Here is a 20,906-nt window from a genome sequence, read left to right on the forward strand (position 1 = left end):
AACACAGATTGTGCGCTTCAGAGGAAAAACCTCTAGTCCAGTGAATGCCACATCTGGAGTTCCTCAGGGTTCACATTTAGGCCCCCAATGATTCCTATTGTTCGTAGAAGATGTGTCGATAGTACTAACCAACCTCAACGTTCTAATTTATTCTGTTGATATGAAATTGTACATGGAAGTAACTAAGCGCTGTGATCTCGATTTCTTCCAATAGGAAATCGATATTTCCTATGAATGGTGCGTAAAAAGTCTTCTGGATATTGATGTTAAAAAGTGTAATATTATAACGTGAACTCGAAAACATGAGACATATAACTAAATTTTTATGCGCCGTCACGAACCATGCGTTCACAAAATTTTTTCAGACCAATTCCATTTAAAACTTTATATGCTATGAATGGGCCACTCAATAGAATGATGAAAACATACAACAAGTACAGTGATGTAATTGATGTGACAATGTCGAAAAATTTACTAAAAAAATCTATCACTGAGAGATCATCGTAAAATACACTGCAATAGTTTTATAAAACATATTTTAATGATTATTTCGTATTTAGTTTTTTTTTATGAATTATTATGTAAGTAATTGAAGTCTACTATCGTTTGAAGAAATGAATAAATAAATGAAGGCTGTTGAAAGTTATTTCAAGTCAATTAAAAACAAGTGGTAAAAGTTATATTACAAGTTTACAAGCCATCAAATAGGTACCAAAGTAGAAAGCTTAAAAGCATTGATAATACCTGTGCTTTAGGTTTAGATCTGTTTTCAGCATCAAATTCCTTAAGCATCCGAAGTATGATTCAGAACGGTACTATCCCGCCAAATATGACTTGGTTCGGGGCGAAAACGCAGAGCGAGTCTTTAGCGAAAAATTGCTACGATATCATCGTGCGTTTCGTTGAGCAAATATATATATTTACGACGACGGCAAAGAAAATCACATATGAGTGCACGACGCTCGGCGCCGTCGCCATCGCTGGCCGGGGGCATCGCATGTGGTAGTGGTGAGTGCCAGCAGCATGTGCATGCGCCGCTAATGCTCGGTATCGTAATATTTTGCAAAGGGGTCAGCCGAGGGTGCGCCTTTTTGGATTCGGCACGGTATTGGGGGGAGAGCTGGCGCTCGATGAGTGGCTCCATGCTTCCGATGGTTCACGTTCCAAACAGTTTTCAGTTTCGTTGATGAGTTTGAATCGTCTGGTGGTCGTTGCGGCCGTGTCGCCATACACCCCATATCGAAGCGATAGAAATCGCCGTGGCCGCGTCGTCGTCGTTGCCGTCGTCTGTCTCTGCGTAGAGCGCGTAGTTTGAGCTCTGTGTTGGCCCCTTGTTTCTCACATGCCGTCACCACCGTCATCATCATCGTCATCATCGGTATCGGCAGCTGCATCATTGGAATCATCAACGCGCATTTCTTCGATGTGCAATTTTTTTTAGTGTGAATGATGTGCGCGTCGCGGCGCTGTCCGAGACCCGCGTGCTGAAGCTCTGACCGATAGGTGGGTGTGGGGGATTCAGGAATGCTACGAGGGAAAAGTTTTCTGATTTATCGCAAACCTCGCCTGTAATGAAAACCGAATAAACTACCAAACGGTGCAAAAAATCACAAGTGAAGCATTTGAAACCTGAGTTTATTTCACTAAATGTGGGAATGCCACCTTCAGGTGTGAAAAATGGGTGCAATGGATATAGTTACCAAACATGAATTCACTCTCATTGGAAGCGGTTACATATCAAACGGTTTAAAGACGCGTTCTCACGGTGATAGTGACGGACGATATTGATGCTCAGTGAGTTTTCACTGCCATCGAATTGTGTCCCATGGGTCGAAGTCAACAGCTGATGGATTGTTTGGGATGTGTAGTGATAACAAATTGCTCCAGCGATAAACGTTGGCGTGTGAGTGGAGTGTGATTAATTGAGTGGTCCCATTTCTCCTTGCCTTTGCCTCAAGATGGATTGTCAATCACTTTCGCCGTCTTATGTTGTGAGCAACAAGAAAAGGGAAAAAAACGTTGTAAATTCTGTTTCTGTAAACTTTGTCGGTTTGTCCAGCGAAATAAGCATAAGACATCGTCAACTGGTTTTACCTGAAACCACTCTCCGCATGGATTGACTTGCTATAAACTCCGTTGTTGTGTCGTCATTCAAATTATGTATGCTAAATAAGGCCTTCGAATTCTCCACAATACCATAAAATATAAATAAAATATGTTATCACCATCGATAAAAGTTAAAAGATGTGCCAAGATTCGTCGATCATTTCTTCGTAACCCCCACATGCAGGGCATAATATTTTTCAACAAAACTGGAAGATCGGAAGATGGAAGAAAACGGGATCATGTAAAACCGTTTTATTTTAAGTAGGTAGACTTTGATTTATTGAAAACGAGCTTTCATTCATTCCAATGCTTTTTTTCTCCAATTTTTTGGTCTTATTATTCAAGTATGGAAAAGTTCATTCGCTCATTTCTCCACACCTAATTATAAATCACTCTTGTATCTGCTTGGAATAATCATGGCGAAAAGAATGCAGCAAGCAATCGTGAGATTACACGATGAATCATTTTTCATTCTCCGACCATCTTCATTCGGGATTGAGAGTGAACATAACAAAACAAAGAGTGGAAAACAACATTCAATGAAAGAATACTCCTTTGGAAGGATCGCACGAAACAAAATAACGAGTGAGTCAAAATAGACTCGATCTGCGTATATGTAGGATTTTATTTTCCCTTGTACTCTTTTCCATGTCAGCATTCTATCTACTTCCTCGCTCACCAATAACTTGCGTTAATATGGTCTTTTGCGTTGGCTTAGGTCGTTCCATACTAGAAACAAGAAAATGTCATTGCAATAGTGCCCAGGAAACAACTCGATTTCAACTATCTACCTATATCTTACCGCCGCGATCGAGGCTCAATGATTGCTCATTGAGTGAAAAATGAATGATTTTACAGAGACACTCGCTGGCTCAAGCAAAAGTTTCCAATTTGATTCTCTCACCATCTAACGTCATACCGAGAGGCAAATGAGGGAATGCAAAATTCTCTGATAATAGATGAGCGGAATCGAGACAGTATTTTTCCGTTCAACTCGAGAATGAACTTTGCGAAGATGATAGGTGAATGGTTTCTGTCTCAAATAAAGTGAGGCATAAACGGAGAATAGAAGGGTGAGTTTTATCTGTAAATGAGTGTTGTTGAACGAATTTCAATGCGATTTACCCATACCTGGTCTTATTCTTTGGTATTTTACATCTTATATTATTCTTATACCAAATCTTGGTATCAAGATCAAAATGGGGTATTCTTGAAAAATAAATGCATAGTATGCATTTTTGCAAATTAAACACTATATGTTTTTCAATAAAATGTTTTATTTATTTATTTATTTATTTATTTATTTATTTATTCATTAATTTATACTTGTAGAGTAAGGGTTCACCCTTATAAATATTCTACAATCGGATACCTTGTTGTTCACACCACATTCAATTGAAAACAATCCAAACAAAATTCAAACAAAAAAAAATTAAAATTAACCTAAACTCTTTCATGCATGTTGACCATTTTCAATACTCCAAAATTAATCTAACTGCTTACTAATTCCTTTCATTCAGCCAGCCGATACACTCACGACGGAACCTAGGGAAAGAAATTAATAGATTTTATGTCAGTTGGAAGCAGATTCCCCCAAATAATTGCACGTACAAAGAAAGCATTGCTATAATAAGATGTAATATGATTTGTGAGAACAAAGTGGCGAACTCCAGCGCCCCGAAAGGATTGTAATTTATTGAAGAGATAGTGAGGACCGTGATGAATAATTTTAAATAATGTGACATAGCATCTTAATTTGAAGAAATTATGAAACGAACATCCCAACAGTTGCCGTTGTAAGAAAACCTAGAAGTTGAAAACCCATCGAACACAGTGGTTAACTGCTACCCTCAATCGATCGTAAGCATAGACTGGGTCGTTCAAAATCAATTCGGAAACATAAGAAAAGTGAGGTAAAAGAAGGGTTTCAAATAACTTAATTTTGGTTGAAACGGATAGCATACTCGCTGTGAGTCTAAGATGTCGTAGGCCTGCATATATTTTCCCTCATTGTGAATTTACTTGCACATTCCATTCAAGGTTGGATTGGAAAATTACACCAAGATTGGAAGCTTTATCAACATATTCAATTTTTTAATTATCAATGATAATGTCTGGTAAAAAAACATTGCTTTAGTCTTTGATGAATTAATAGGAAGCAAAATTATCCGAGGACCATTTCCAAACACTCTTCAGTTCAGTGTTGATCGACTGAGCCAAGTCTTCTAAATTAGCATCAGTTGAACAAATATAAAGTTGTACATCATCTGCAAACATGTGGATGATACAAAATTTCAAAACTGATGGTAAATCGTTTATAAATAATGAAAAGAGAAGTGAACCTAAAACAGATCCTTGGGGTACTCCAGATAAAATATTAATTGAGTTGGATAATTTTCCATCAATTTCCACTATCTGAGTGCTAGAGTTCAGATTGGAACTGATAAGGAAAACAGCTTTACGACTAGAGTTAAACTGACAGGACAGTTTACGCAATAGTTTGACGTGAGAAACTCTATCAAATGCTTAAGAAAAGTTTATTAAAAGTAAAAATTCTACCCCTTTTTTATCAATAAATTGTTGTATGTCATCATGAACCTTAAGCAACGCCGGAGTAGTACTGTAACCGAATCTGAAACGTTATCTCTGCTATTTAAAACTAAAAATCCATTGAGTGACCATGAGAAACTCATATCCAATGATGTAAATGGAAGCAAGGTTATTTTGGTTTTATCTATATATTAGGCTGTCAAAAAAGTCCTGCGGTTTTTTTTTAATTTTTCATTTGTTCATAAAATTAGTTACAATCATTTGTTTTAAGTCAAATATGCATCGAACAAACTTGTTCCCAACGAGATGCCAACTTCATAATACCCCTGTTATAGAAGCTCGCTTCCTTATCGGCAAAAAACTCGGATAGCCAATTTTCACAGGCCTCTTTTGTGGCTAACTTCTGACTACCTAGCTCGTTCGCCATGGACAAAAACAGGTGGTAGTCACTTGGTGCAAGGTCCGGACTATACGGCGGATGCAAAAGAACCTCCCATCCGAGCTCCCGGAGCTTCTGGCGCGTCACCAAAGAAGTGTGTGGCCTGGCGTTGTCCTGATGGAAGACAATGCGGCCTCTGTTTATCAAAGATGGCCTCTTCTTCATGAGTGCTACCTTCAATCGGTCCAGTTGTTGGCAGTACAGGTCCGAATTGGGCGTTTGGCCATAGGGAAGCAGCTCATAATAGATTATTCCTTGACAATCCCACCAAACACACAGCAGAACCTTCCTGGCCGTTAATGAGGGCTTGGCCACCGTCTGAGCCGCTTCAGCGGGCTTCGACCACGACCGTTTGCGCTTCACGTTGTCGTAAGTGACCCACTTTTCATCGCCAGTCACCATCCGCTTCAGAAACGGGTCGATTTTGTTGCGATTCAGCAGCGATTCACATGCGTCGATACGATCAAAGATGTTTTTTTGCGTCAACGTGTGTGGCACCCATACATCGAGCTTCTTTGTGAATCCAAGCTTCTTCAAATGGTTAATAACGGTTTGATGACTTATCCCCAGCTCTTGGCCGATGCTACGGCTGCTACTATGCCGGTCTTTCTCGGCTAATTCAGCGATTTTTTCGCAATTTTCGACGACAGGCCTTCCGGAGCGTGGCGCATCTTCGACGACCTCTACACCAGAACGAAAACGTTGAAACCATCGTTGAGCGGTGGAAATGGAAACTGTATCGGGTCCATAAACTGCACAAATTTTATTGGCAGTTTGAGAGGCATTTTTGCCTTTGTCATAGCAGTACTTAAAATATGTCGGATTTTCTCTTTATTTTGCTCCATATTTGCGACACTATAACTCACGAACGACTTAACCAAACAAAACACTGTCATGGACTATATTATAGCGCACAAAAATACCTTTCCAACAAACTATAGTATGACTCGATACAATGAATACAACTAGAATTACACGCTTACAACGACACCTCGCGGAAAAACCGCAGGACTTTTTTGACAGCCTAATATATAAAAATCTCGTGTCACGGTGTTTGTTACCGAACTCCTCTAAAACGGCTCCACCAATTTTGATGAAATTATGCACAAAAAACTTGGTAAACATGAGAATAAGATGTAATCAAATACTGATTAGGGTAAAAAACGCGATTTCAGTATTTTTTTATGAACTAATATCCAAATAATTCAACCGTCGTTCGTTTTTCAAACAGAACGATTTCATTGACGTTGTTAAAAGCCAGGCGCATCGCCGGCGAGCTGGAAGCCTGGAGTGAGCACAATGAATTATTACTGCAAATCACAATTGGTCGAATTACAAAATCACAATCACGTTGTTGTCATGACTGTGTTCAGTCTGATCGGATTCGGTCCCACCTATTGCTGAATGTATTCGGTTGAGTGGAAGAAGTGAGGATTACCCCATACACATTTTTAGTTAGGGTATCCACAAAATACGCCCCGAAGAAATCGATAGTTTAATTTCTTCAGAAATTCCAGATCTGTCAACTGATCAACAATTCACCCGTATTTTGGAAACCGATCGAGTCAAAATTACCCTAACGAATTGCATTTTTGTAAGTCCAATCGAGTTGTGCAAACGTGGCAGCATTACCACGCAATCCGACTTTGACAACATAGAGCTCCGTGTTCCATTTCTGTGAAGAAAAAATGGTAATGGATCTTCGGGAGGACAAAACGATTCTAAAACAAAAATTTTAAAACTATAATTAGCTCTACATATCAAATATGTGTCCTATGTAATAAGTAACACATTCTCTGCAAGTAGAGAAAAATCTTGAACGAAAATTGTGTCGGATAATGTTGATAATGTTATATTATGGATAAAGTTGCACCTACATTTCCTTGCACCAAATGCGAGTAAATTTATGGAAAGAAAGTTATGTTAGGATCAGGGCTGTCTTCTATGTATTTAAACAACATCGAGAGATAATTTTCATTCAAATTTCAACAACTCAAAATTGCTCCTTGAATATGGATGAATCGCTTTGACGATTTCTTGTAGGACAGCGATGTTGCCACATTTGCATAGAACTATTGAATTTGAGTCGAACGGATTTATAAATGCAAAAATCGATTTCGATCGAATCGTGAAATTTGAAACCAATCGGATTCCGAAATGTGAATGACCGTTCGATACTGTTACCACAAGTATGGTTCATGGCCCATTGAATGACAATGACGAAATAATGCGGTTCCAAATAGAAAGGCATATCAGCTCCATTGAAGTTGCCTGATTCTTACTAACAATAGAATAAGGTGAAATGTAAATACATATTAGATATAAGATAGGCTTAAGAATTGAGTATGATGAATGTGAGTGTGAACATTGTCAACATATCCTTATATCCCATCCTTTTCCTGAAACAAAATGTCACCCTTCTAAACTCGAGCAAACCGCGAGTAATCGGTTCTCTACTTCATTAACATTAGAATTAATAAAAAATGTTTATATATACTTGTAACTATACAGATAGGAGTTTGGCTCCTTTAAACTTATGTAACTCTGAGCCTGTAAAAATAAACGATTTAATAAAAAAAAAGTTGCCTGACGTATCGTTGGTTTCCCAATTCATGAACATGACCCAGCAGCTATAAATTTAGTCGTCCATCTTGAAAATGACAAGGGCGTATTTTCAACCAACGAGACAGAATTTGAACCTCAATGTTCAAGAATATTGTTTTCCCAACTTCCATTTTCCGGGAAATGACTGTTAGAAAAACCGATCATTGCCCGAAACCCACACTTTTTCTTGCAATTACAAACATACTGCGAACTGGGGGTCACTTCAATTAGCTAATATGCTGCATTCATAAATGTAGCAATTTTACATTCCGGGACTAACAAGCACAGAGGAATGAAGGCTCTAAGTATAAACCTAAACCCATTTCCCAATTATCCATTTCCCGAAAAATTGAACATTTTCCAAATCTGCAAAGTACAAATACGCTGCGAAAAATTAATGGCTAGAGTTTTGGGAGGTTATTATTCTGTAGAATAGAATCATCATTTAGCTTTTCTCCATCGATGAGATCGCCCACCTAATCCGGCGGAAGAATATTCACCCAGCAATCTGATAAGAATAATTTTTCCACGTACTGATTTCCTCCAACTCCTTTGCACACGGAATTCTACGGACCGCCATTAATCCTAACAAACATTCACCTGATGACTGGAATGCGCTGCGGAGGTTAGATGTATTGGTATTGATTCAGTAGAAAAAAAAATCTAACATTCGGTTCTAAATTTAACGATAACATTTGGTTTTTGCCGTACATCACAATATGTGTTCTCTTATCAAAGGTAATCTGTAGAAAAGCTCACATATTTATGTATTTTCTTGTGTTTTTTTATTGGAATTGAAAACACCTTCCAGGCTACTTGCTTTGAATCGAATTTACTGCCCAATAAAGATACACAAAATAGAATGAAACTGATGGTAAGTGGTAGCTAATAAATTAAACTATCTTTTAGTGCAAAACCATTATCACTTGATTGTTTTCTACAGGTTAAAAAGTTATCAAAGTTACTGTTCGATTTTTCGAACGCTTGGCACAAAATGGGTTAATGAAAAATATTGATCATAAAAACATCCGTTCAAATCGTTTCATTCGTTCTTCTTTATCGATCACATTCGATTAATTTTATGGATCGTTAAAATATTCAAACACATATACTCAATAAATTAGTTATGTTTTATTTAACACCCAACATATTCATAAGAATAATTTATATGGCAGAACAACGTTTGCCAGGTCAGCTAGTATTCATATAAATGGAGCACATGACTCCATGATCTTCTGAACTTTAGAATGATTTTGAGGACCTATAACATCTGATGTTGAGATAAACTCAAGGCCAGCATAGCACTCGGGCTCTATGAACCATTTGGAGTAAAATTTCTTGCTAGGAACATTTCACCAGTCGTGGTTGAAATGATAGATCAATTGATCTGAGCTTCTGAATGTTTTGCAGGGCCTAGAATGATTATATAAATTCAAAGTAGCATGTTTCAGCTTGGGTAGGCACCACACAATGCGCGCCAACCGTATTGGATTCGAAAGAATCCAGTTCGGATTGGAATATTGGCAACCCTGCCCACATGTGAACGGACACTGTGTCGAGATATATGGCTATGTAAGCTCCACCTGATTTGTTTTGATAATGTTTTGTTTATTGAGAATGTGGAATGTGGAAAATTGCTCTTCATACCGGAATGTAACACTTGCGTAATAATTTCATTTGTATCGTTTTGTAAACGAATACTTAAAACTGTCAGTGTACACGTGGTCAACGAATGCGAGCGATGTATTATGAATCAATGAATTATGTTTCACTCTACAAATAGAATTATTTTATTGTGGAAAACTAAATAAATTGTATATGCTATGCTCGAATAAATGCAGTCCGATAATAATGACGTCATTTGTTAACATTAAAACCAATTGTTTACTGTCGGGAGTAGACTGCCGTGTCAAGGCGCCTAGAAGTATATCCTAAGGTGGCCCAACTTGCTAAAAGCACTCTTCAGCCATCTTGGAAGTCTACTGTTTTGTTTGTAAACAAAACACAATACGCTTGTGCCCAAGCTCGCTCGTGATCAGTCTGTCTCTTTCACGCTTCAAGCAAATAATTCCCCTTCTGCTTTCTTCCGTAATGTTTTCATATACCGCTCCCCTACCCAACTTAGTGACGAAACAGCCTCACCTTAAAATATACTTCTAGGCGCCTTGTGCTGGATCAGCTGTCAGTGGAGTTCAAATTCATGTTTAGCTCCCCACGGGTAGCTGAGATGGTGGCACCACAGCAGTGGAACTCCATACAAATCACTGACTAAAAAGTGTCCACATTTTCATCGCTTATTTACATGGAGAATATAATTTTTTCAGGCACACTTAATTTGAGAGTGTATGGATTTCTAGCTGTCTTCACGCAAGGTCTTTAATGAAAAATGTTGAGATGGGAAGGTTTATATAAACATGTTTATTATTATATAAGTTTATTCAAATATTATTATTGCCCTTCTATTACTATTCAGGGCAATTTTATCAAAATTTGAAAGAGAAATTAGAAAAGGAATGTTTTTTTTAATATTTTTTTTTTGAGATGGTTATTAAAAATCCATGATTACCCCCCATTATTTGTTAATTTTTCCTGCTTTTCGTTCTTTGACCTATCATTTGGACAATTCAATTTGAAAGGTTTAAAATTGCGACAAGATAGAAAAAATTTGGTGTGAAAGAGCGAATTGTGGAAAATTAGGTGGCAATTTTTTTTTATAATTAAAGTTTTTCTGTAGTATTTAATTTCTGAGTTTGTTTTTATTGACCGATTGAAGTTGATTCATATAAGAATAAGATTTCATTTGATATGTCGATTTTTGAAATCGACTCAATGGTTAAAAAGTTATGACGTTTCTTACTTACTTAATCAGCAAAAGGCCCCAGTGGCATGTGCTGTACACAAAAGTCGTCTCCATTCACATGAATTTTATATTTGTTTTCCCAATTCTTAACTTTCAAACTTATTTCAAGGATCAACATATCATATCTTTCTATTAATCCGCAAACATGCCTAGTAGTAACTTAAAAAACCAAACTCATAAACGACAAAAAGAGTCTTCGATTGTATATATTATATCATCCAAAATTCAAGGAAGTTAATGATACTTATATTTTCTAGCGTTAATCCAAGTGCAGTAATCCTAATTATTATTATGGCCGCACTAAAAGATATGACAAACAACAAGAAAAACGCGAATTTTGAAATTTGTGAACTATTGCAGTATTACTTCAGCCATTCCATGCCAAACTGATATAGTGGTTTTCAGATTTTCGTGAAAATTGGTAGCTTGTTTTCGTTATGGTAAAACATTGAACCTGTATTATTTTTTTGGGTGATTCGATTTTTTTCACTTTTCCAAAAAAATACTTTTATCAAAAACCCATAACTTTTGAACCACTAAGCCGATTCAGATGATCGACACATCAAACTGAAGTTAATAGTGGAAAAATATCAAACTTGCAACGAATTTGAATTTTGTTTTCGTAATTATTTATTGTATCCATTTTTTATAGTTTGCATGGTTTCGGGACCAACGGCGTTCTAATTTTCTATATTTTTTCTTGAAAACTGAGGATTTTTTACACATTTAAATTTTTACTCAAACCAGATGTATTCTTTTTTCTTTTTTGAGTTATAATGTTAACCGAGATGATCAATATATCAAATTAAAGCCATTCAGCTAGAATTTTTTGGAAAAATATTGCACTTATGAAAAAAATGTATTTTGTTTTCGTTAATTGTATCTGTTTTTTATAGTTTACATGGTGTCGGGACCAACGGCGCTATGTTTTTTTCTTGAAATCTAAGGATTTTTTAATTAACACAGATGTGTTCTTTTTCGTTCTTGAGCTATGCTTTTTCAAAGTTAACATGTTTTTAAGCTTCCTTCGATCATCCTATGCGACCAAACTACATATATGCGAATAGAACTCCCCTTTTTTGCAAATGTGAAATGATTGATTTCAATTAACTATGTCGATTATCTGAATCGGTTCAGTAGATCAAAAGTTATGATTTTTTGAAAAACGTAATTTTTGGAAAAAAGGAGGAATATGATTTTTTGAACCATCGGTTATATTTGAAAAATCTTACTTTAAAAACGAAGAACAAATTTTTAAATATGTTATCTTAAAAATCCTCAGCTTGCGAAAAAAAATATAAATAAATAAAGCGCTCTTGGACAATGAGAACTTAAAAGAAGAAATACGATCAATAATTAAGAAAACAAAATTTTTTTTTTGCAAGTGTAGAATTTTTTCAAAAAAAGACTAGCTAACTGGCCAATTTGATATGTCGATCATCTGAATCGGTTTAGTAGTTCAAAAGATATGAATTTAAAAAAAAGAAGTTATTTTTGGAGAAAAGGGGAAAAACTAGATTTTTCGAACCACCCTAAAATGGAATGGGATCTAATATTTTACGATAAGGAACAAAACTACCAATTTACACGAAAATCTGAGAACCACTATATCGGTTTGGCATGGAATAAATATAACACTAAAAAAACATAGTTTGGTGTTAATTTCCCCGGCAACTAAAAAAAAGATTACTAGAAACTAATTGATGTTAACGTTTCATTACCTTGTGAATTCTAGATACAATACCAACAGAGGCTATTTAAAAAAATAAAAATGGCTTTTTACGGGGTTTGTTCGAAACTGAAAAAAATTAAATTTATTCAGAAATCATATTTTTATGTTGTTTTTAAGCGTACATACATTACCTAGTCGTATAATTATTGTATCATTCAATTTATTTCGATAAGAATGCTTTAAAATATTTCAACTGATGCTCTTACCACATTTTAATTTTGACGTAGGATTACGTCTTTCTGGAACATATGGGGGTACAAATTGAATAACGAAAATCGATCGCATCGTGAAAAATGTCCAATTTCAAACGGCCTTTGCTCAGTCATTTCATGACGGATTGATGAGATTTTTGCATCAAACGATTTCGGTACTCTATAACAATTTTTCACCTTGAATAAAATAATATATATCATGTAACTAACTATCGAATAATTGAAAAATCTCAACCCCTATGCTAACGGAAATACCCACTTCTGATTGGTCGAAATTGACGACACATGCGGCGGGTCCCTAACAGAGACATCAAAACCAAGCTGCCTAGGAGAAATCGGCATTGAAAATACATGAATGTATGGGGAACTTTTGTTCCTACTGAAATGTGTTCCCTAACAGAGACACGAAAACCAAGTTGCCTGGAGGAAATCGACATTGCAAATACATGGAAGTAGGGGCAGCTTTTGTTCTCACAGTGTTCCCTAACAGAGACATCAAAACCAAGATGCTCGAGGGAAATCTGCATTGCAAATATATGCCGGTCGGGGGCATTTTTATATTGCAAGTAAGGTGAGTGATACGATTAATTCTAAAAAATTAAATTTAAATTTAGAACTTTAAAGTTGCTTCGTAAAATTGCATATCAATGACCGATTGTGTATTGTGAAAAATTTAGCACAAGTGTTAGTGTTAAATTCTATATGGTAGCAGTTGTATTAAAAATGACTTGAAATATGAAACGATTTATTTGAATTTTCATAAATAAAAACCAAGATGTGTTACCGCTCGAGAACGGGTCGTTTGGTTTAAGCTGTCTGTTTTGTTGTGTTCGTTTTCACCCAAGGAAAGTTTATACGGCGAGAAAGATTGGAAAAGTGAAGAAATATAAGAAAATGTGATTTCCCATATGCTCTACATATAGTATCAGGTGTTGTTAGTCCAATCAAAATTCGCATTGGGTTGAATAAACACTCAGGAAGTAAAAATTATAAAAGAACATTATCTATCCATTTCAAATATGTTTTCTCTATATTAAAGTAACATGTTTTTACTGGTGAGGAAAAATGGTAATTGTGTTCGGTATTGGTAATTATCTTACATTACATTGGTGAGTTCTTTTTCTTTTTATTTCATCCGTACATAACACAGGAGGCATCTCGTCTAGGATCACAGAAGACGGTTTTCATGATATCTCGTTTCACTTCGGTATCTTTTATCTGATACGCACTATCCATCGACTGTTTACCATCCTTCTGTCATCATCACTCGGTGAACACTGGTGAAGTGAACCAACAATACCCAAAAACCAAACAAAACGCCCCTTTTCATGGCCTCCGAAGCATAATCAAAGAATTTAACGATGTAATTCTTCAAACATATTCAAAATCAACAGATAGCCTAACGGAATCCTACGTCAACTATGCGGTCGTGTCTCGGACACAACCCTCCTGTGACTTTTTTTTTTATTCAATGTCCAGTTTCTATGGTGAAGCTTCATTCGTAAATCACACATTTGTCATCATTGGTGGAATACGACCATAAATGTTGTTATGAATAGCACAGCAAGTTATGATTACAATACATATGGGTTTATTCTGATAATGCAAATATTAACGACATTATACATAAACCGATAAAAATGGATTATGATATTTGTCATCAGCACTTTCAGCGTCTATATATATATTTTATTCAATTCTCAGTTCGTAATTTCTATCCCATTCACCGTGTTTATCATGATGATGCTAACATTAATAACATTATATACGAACCTCCCACCTTATATATGACGTCTCCCACCGTTTTAGAGACATCTTAACATTATGTTCAATTTTTAGAGCGTAAATCATCTGTCAATTTTTTCACTGTTTACATTTTCTTGCCACAAATCGTTGCCACTTTTGACGTAGGACTACGTCTTTCATTTCTATACCGGGGTGTAAAATCAAAGTTTCGAAAACGAAAGCGTTACGCCGGAGACCGAGATTTTGAGCATTAATAGCTTCTAAACAACTGAACGAAATGGTATGATGAACACTTCATTCGAAAGATAAAATGTCTACGCGTTATATACTTGTTACTTTTTGATCCAAAAACTTGTTTCAATAGTCTTAAAATTGCCTTCAAAACAGGCTATTGAAATCACCAATCGGTATATAAGCGAGCGCCACTCGGAAATCCACTCAGTTCTAGTTGAACAGCGATTGGAGCATATTGTCGCTGTTGTGGTGAAGCTCTTCGTTTATCATAAAAGCGCTGTCACCAAGAGCCTGTTTGTGCACCTTAGGCCAGAAGGGAATCCATCAGGAGGAGAGTGATGCCGCAAATGGTTCCCCGGGAAGAGATCGGAGCAGCCGCCACACACACACATACACGCGCGGAACTCTTCGTTTGGATGCCATTCAGCATCGAGAAAATTCCGGAAAGATTCAATCGTTGCTGAAAAATATTCTGCCAGTTCCCCTGGGAACTGAAAAATACATTCATGCGAAAGAGTTCATTTTAATGTTTTTTATCCATGTAACATTGCGACCATATATTTTTCAATTAAGTGCCATCAACATGTGGTTATCGAGTTAGCATTACCCACTGGTGGGCTTCGAGTATCGAGGAAAATCGGGAAAAATCTAATCGTTGCTGAATAATAATCTGCCAGTTCCCCTGGGAATTGAAAAATACATTGATGCGAAAGAGTTAATTCTAATGTTTTCTATCCATATGACACTACAACCAAATACATTTGGTTTTGTGATTTTTCAATCAATCGCAATTAACAGAAAAGCTTCTGAAATTATTCTTCCCCATCAGTAGAAAATTTTCGTATCCAATATTGTATGCGCGCGCAACGGAAAATGTTTCGCATCGCGAAAATTATATAATTTTCAATTGATTATTGCTCAGTCGCCGAAAGTTTGAAACTCAGAGAGTTTGCCTTCCAAATTGCCATCGTAAACCACACCTTCTCTCGATTCAATCACGCACAAAAAGCATACTTGAGCGATATTCTGGTGGTGAAACGCATTCATTTTTCGTGACGACATCGACAAGGCAACATCGTTATTGAACGAGCTGAACGAGCGGAACGAGCTGGACGAGCTGGACGGCGAGGGATCAAGAGATTCATTATCCGGCCTAACCTAACTTGAAACACATACAGTTTGTTTGGAACTGTAAGGGAGCGCAGAAAAGCCGATCCATCAGAAGAAGAGAAGACGACCGAGAAATTATCAGCACCGAAAAACGGTTCCATTTGAGATATCGAAGCGGCCGCCACAACACACATATATATACGTGCGGAACTTCTTCCGTTTAAATGCCATCCAGCATCGAGAAGATTCCGGAAAATTATTATCGTTGCTGAAAAATAATCTGCCAGTTCCCCTGGGAATAGAAAAATACATCCAGGAGAAAGAGTTTTTCTTAAATGTTTTCTAATATATAACACTGCGACCAAATACATTTGGTTTTGGGATTTTTCAATCAAGTGGAATCAACAGGTGCTTACATATAACATATGACACTGCGACCAAATACATTCGGTTATGTGATTTTTCAATCAAGTGTAATTGATTAGCAGGAAAGTTTCTGAAGATTATTCTCCCCCATCAGTAGGATATTTTCGTATCGAATACAGTTTGCGCGCGCAATGGAAAATGTTTCGCATCGCGAAAATCATATAATTTTCAATCAATTATTGCTCAGTCGCCGAAAGTTGCAAACTCAAAGAGTTCATTCGCCTCTAGTTTGCCTTCCATATTGCCATCGTAAACCACACCTTCTTTCGATTCAGTCACGGACAAAAAGCATACTTAAGCGATATTCTGAAACGCATTCATATAAGAGACGAATGAACTCTCAGAGTTTAAAGTCTCTCTAATTCATTACCTTACCGCATTCATTTTTCGTGAGGACATCGACAAGACATCATCGTTACTGAACGAGTTGAACGTGCTGGATGGTGAGGGATCAAGGGATTCTAACGATGGCAATATGGAAGGCAAACTAGAGGCGAATGAACTCTTTGAGTTTGCAACTTTCGGCGACTGAGCAATAATTGATTGAAAATTATATGATTTTCGCGATGCGAAACATTTTCCATTGCGCGCGCAAACTGTATTCGATACGAAAATATCCTACTGATGGGGGAGAATAATCTTCAGAAGCTTTCCTGCTAATCAATTACACTTGATTGAAAAATCACATAACCGAATGTATTTGGTCGCAGTGTCATATGTTATATGTAAGCACCTGTTAATTCCACTTGATTGAAAAATCCCAAAACCAAATGTATTTGGTCGCAGTGTTATATGGATAGAAAACATTAAAATAAACTCTTTCGCATGAATGTATTTTTCAATTCCCAGGGGAACTGGAGACTATTTTTCAGCAACAATAACATCTTCTCGAAGCCCACCAGTGGTTAATGCTAACTCGATAAGCACCTGTTAATTGCACTTGATTGAAAAATCACAGAACCAAATGTATTTGATCGCAGTGTTATATATTAGAAAACATTTAGGAAAAACTCATTCTCCTGGATGTATTTTTCTATTCCCAGGGGAACTGGCAGATTATTTTTCAGCAACGATAATAATTTTCCGGAATCTTCTCGATGCTGGATGGCATTTAAACGGAAGAAGTTCCGCACGTATATATATGTGTGTTGTGGCGGCCGCTTCGATATCTCAAATGGAACCGCATAAACTGAATGCGTTTCAGGTTAGGTCAGGCCAGGTAATCCTGGCCTGACCTAACCTGAAACGCATTCAGTTTGTTTGGGACTGTGAAGGAGCGCAGAAAAGCCGATCCATCAGAAAGAGAAGAGAAGACGACCGAGAGAATACCAGGTTCTGCTTGAGGCATCGGAGCAATTACCATACACACACACACACGCATACACGCGCGCAACTCTTTACGTTTGCTGGTTATCGAGAAGAATCCGGAAAGAAGTGATCGTTGCTGCAAAATAATCTGCCAGTTCCCCTTGGCATTGAAAATAACATGCAAGCGAAAGAGTTTATTTTAATGATTTTTTTGTTTTTCTGCGACCAAATACATTTGGTTCTGTTATTTTTCAATCAAGTGCAATTAGCAGGAAAGCTTCTGAAGATTATTCTTTCCCATCAGTAGGATATTTTCATATCCAATATTGGATGCATAAAACCTTGTACCTCCAACGTAACGCTCTCGTTTTCGAAGTCCCCCAAATATTCATTTATTCTTTCATTCAGAATGGATTCAGATTCAACTTCAAACAAATGATCACTAAATCAACGATAGTCCTACGTCACCATTGCGGTTATACCATAGATATAACCCACTTCCTGTTTTTTCTCTCATGTTCCACTTCTCTTCTCTGGTGGCACTTTCAGAAACATCTAGTAAGATAGGCTGTCATTAGGCTGATTTCGGGACAGTTTAGTAATTAAAATTAAACAATAATTGATTGAATCCAAAATTTTTCGCCAATGCAATTGATCCACGTGTATGTCTGCGCGCTTCATTCAACGTTTATTAAATATAATTTTACCTTACGTATATATTTTACTCTTTTCTTTGAAAAATTGTCTTATGTGCTTCACATATGTAGGACGAACAGGGAGAACTAATCTACCGACTCGAAGGTATCATACAGCGAAGAATTGGCACAAAACACGCTTATGGTGCCTTCCACGAACAACGGTGGCCATATCAAATTAGAGCGAATTAAATATTTTTTTTTATTTTATACCACCCATTCCGAAGTCAATTCCCGGCGCCATACTCCGGAAGTGGCCACATAAACATGTCACTAACACGATACACCGCACACCAGATGGTGCGAGGAAGGGGGCGCATTTTTCAGTGGGTATTCATTTCAGAATGATTTCTGTCTCTATATCTGTTTCGCCGCATTCGTGTTAATTCCGCTGGGCTGTGCTTTTATCACCATTCATTTAGCAGAATAGCTTGGCGTTTATTCGAAGCCACTCAGGGCTCATCCACTTGGGAGCGTTTTGTTTCGAGGGCGCACGAAGCCTCGGAGATATACGGCGCAAAAAAACGGTGGGAGCGGGAAGGTGCTTGTTGTTTTGGTGTTCATAATGAGATATAATGGTGTTGTGATTAAATGGTGGTTGGTTAAATCGTTGATGTTCATAAGTAATAATAAGAATGTTGGAAAAATGTGGGGATCTGTATAATCTGAATTTTGGCTGTTTCAGGCATTATCTTCATTGCGTTTTAAAAAAATTAATCTTTGTTTCAACTACCTAACATGGTCTTGTGTTAAACCAATCCTGAGATAGAGCTGTTTTCCCGACTCCGGGTTCCGTTCAAATCGAGCCACAATAACAATCAATGCAACTTCAATGGAAATCAATGGATTTTGATCTATTTCAGCTTTGTGTCTCTCATGTACAACTACACAGAAGATTCTTCAATATGCGAATCATTTCCGTGCAAGCCATGCAAGGTGAAAAACAAATGATCACATTCAAATTCGATTTCGTCGTCTACTACCCAAAAAGCACCCCAATCGTTTTTGATGAGCGATGAGTTGATGTTTGGCCAAGCACCATGTGCACCATTTGCTCCCAATCACCATCCATGATGGGAATCGCATTAATCCGTTTTCTTGTCACCCATTTATCGGGAATGAATACCAATCAATCAACTGCGTCCTCCATTGTATCGAAGTAGCGAGCGATCGAACGGCGACGGATGAGAAAAAATTATAGCAGGTTGTGTCCAAGATACGACCGCATTGTTGACGTAGAACTACGATGTTATTTTATATAAGTCGCTTGTTTATAACTTCGGATATTATTTTATAATGCTGTGAAATTTTGGGAATAACTGTTTAGTAAAATAGTATGGTTGTTCTGATTTTTTTTGACGTAGAACTACGTCTTTCATTAAGGGTGTCAAATCAGAAAACAGGTCACGTTTTTATGAAATTAAGTTAACGTTAATCACTATTTTTGCCGCGAACGGATTTTGGCGATTTACATACCAAATGAATCGGAAATTCCATAAGATTTGTTTGATATGCTATACATTACAATCCCATGGTGTGTAAATGGTTAAAATTCATGAAAATTATAAGCGTTTCCATTTTCCTATACATTTGTTCTGTCCATTTGTGTGCTATCCTGAACAGAGCTGTCAATAACGAGCAACTTATGGACGAGCAACGAAGGGGAAATCAGAAAACTTAAAGTCTCCGTGAACAAAGGAAACAAAAAAGAACAAAGGGGAATATTTGCCTAGAGTATAAACAATGTATCTCGCTGGCAAACTTTCATTCTTCGCGAGGACACCGACTGAACAACATCAATGCTGGGCGAGCTGGACGGTGAGGAGTGGAGGAGTAATACGAGGAAAAAGTAAAGTTTTCCAAGGGCCTTTGTGAAGGTTAGAGACGAATGAACTAAAGAAGTTTAAAGTCTCACGTGTCTTAGTTTCGGATTGAGCTGTGGACGCGACCAAATTACTGACTCGCTGATGCCTCTAGCATTGCAATAATTGTATCAAACTGACGCCATTGCATTAGGGTTCTGAGCTACACAATTGTGTGGGAAATCATCATGCTAGGCTATCGTCAGCTCACCAGGAAAATAAATGTTCTGGAATTTTGTCTGTGATTTGGTTTCGCATGACGGTAGCAAAACTCTCTCCACGAAGGATGACAGCTAAGCTGATCTAGACCGACAATATTAACAAAAAGGGCTTCTGTTGAGAAGAGCGCAATACGGAGATAAGTATGTTCATATGTAATTGCTTCAAGCCATCGATATATGGATATTTTTGTGTGTGTACGTGCGTGCGTTTTAACGTATTGCGCTGTTGCGGGTGAACATGTTGATCCGAACATGGCGACAAGGAGGGGAGATAGCGGGAGGGAAATATTTGCGCTAGGGTATTAGTAATGAATATCTGCTGAGACAAATATTCAGGTTTTTTCCAAGCAGTTGACATTGTTTGTTTTCCGTCATAAAGTCATAAAGGCTTCGTTGGTGCCTTTGCCATTGTATCAATGCATTGAATTGACTCTATGGTAAAGCAGGTGTTAAGGTTGTGCATCAAAAAATTATTTGGGAATACCAAGTTATTCAATAAGTTATAATAAGTTATAGCTTTATTTGGGTTCGCGTGCCAGTTGCAAAACTCCCTTCGACTAGGATTGCATTTGCGCTAATCTTGATCATAATAAAGCAGTGCTACTCTTTTCGAGCTTGTTGAGAATAACAGGAAGAGTTTATTTAGTCACCAGGAAAATAAATGTCGTTCTGGAATGTTGTATGTGATTTGGTTTCCTTGCCAGTAGCAAAACTTTCTCCACTAAGGATGATAACTGTGCTTATCTCGAGTATGTATTGTTCTGAGAAGACAAGAATGAATCATCAAACAATAATCGTCAA

General features: G+C 37.2%; 1 protein-coding gene across 1 annotated transcript in view; it reads left to right on the plus strand.

Annotated features, from left to right (window-relative positions):
- Nucleotides 1-1,193: 1,193 nt before the first annotated feature.
- The window catches only part of LOC129773288 (sodium/calcium exchanger 3), a 352,801-nt gene continuing 333,088 nt past the window's right edge, over nt 1,194-20,906 (plus strand). Inside the window, exon 1 of the mRNA XM_055776890.1 lies at nt 1,194-1,503. The gene's annotated coding sequence lies outside the window, so the exon portion shown is untranslated. The remainder of the gene's footprint in view (nt 1,504-20,906) is intronic.

Source organism: Toxorhynchites rutilus, chromosome 1 (genome assembly GCF_029784135.1).
Source record: "Toxorhynchites rutilus septentrionalis strain SRP chromosome 1, ASM2978413v1, whole genome shotgun sequence".
Lineage (NCBI taxonomy): Eukaryota > Metazoa > Arthropoda > Insecta > Diptera > Culicidae > Toxorhynchites > Toxorhynchites rutilus.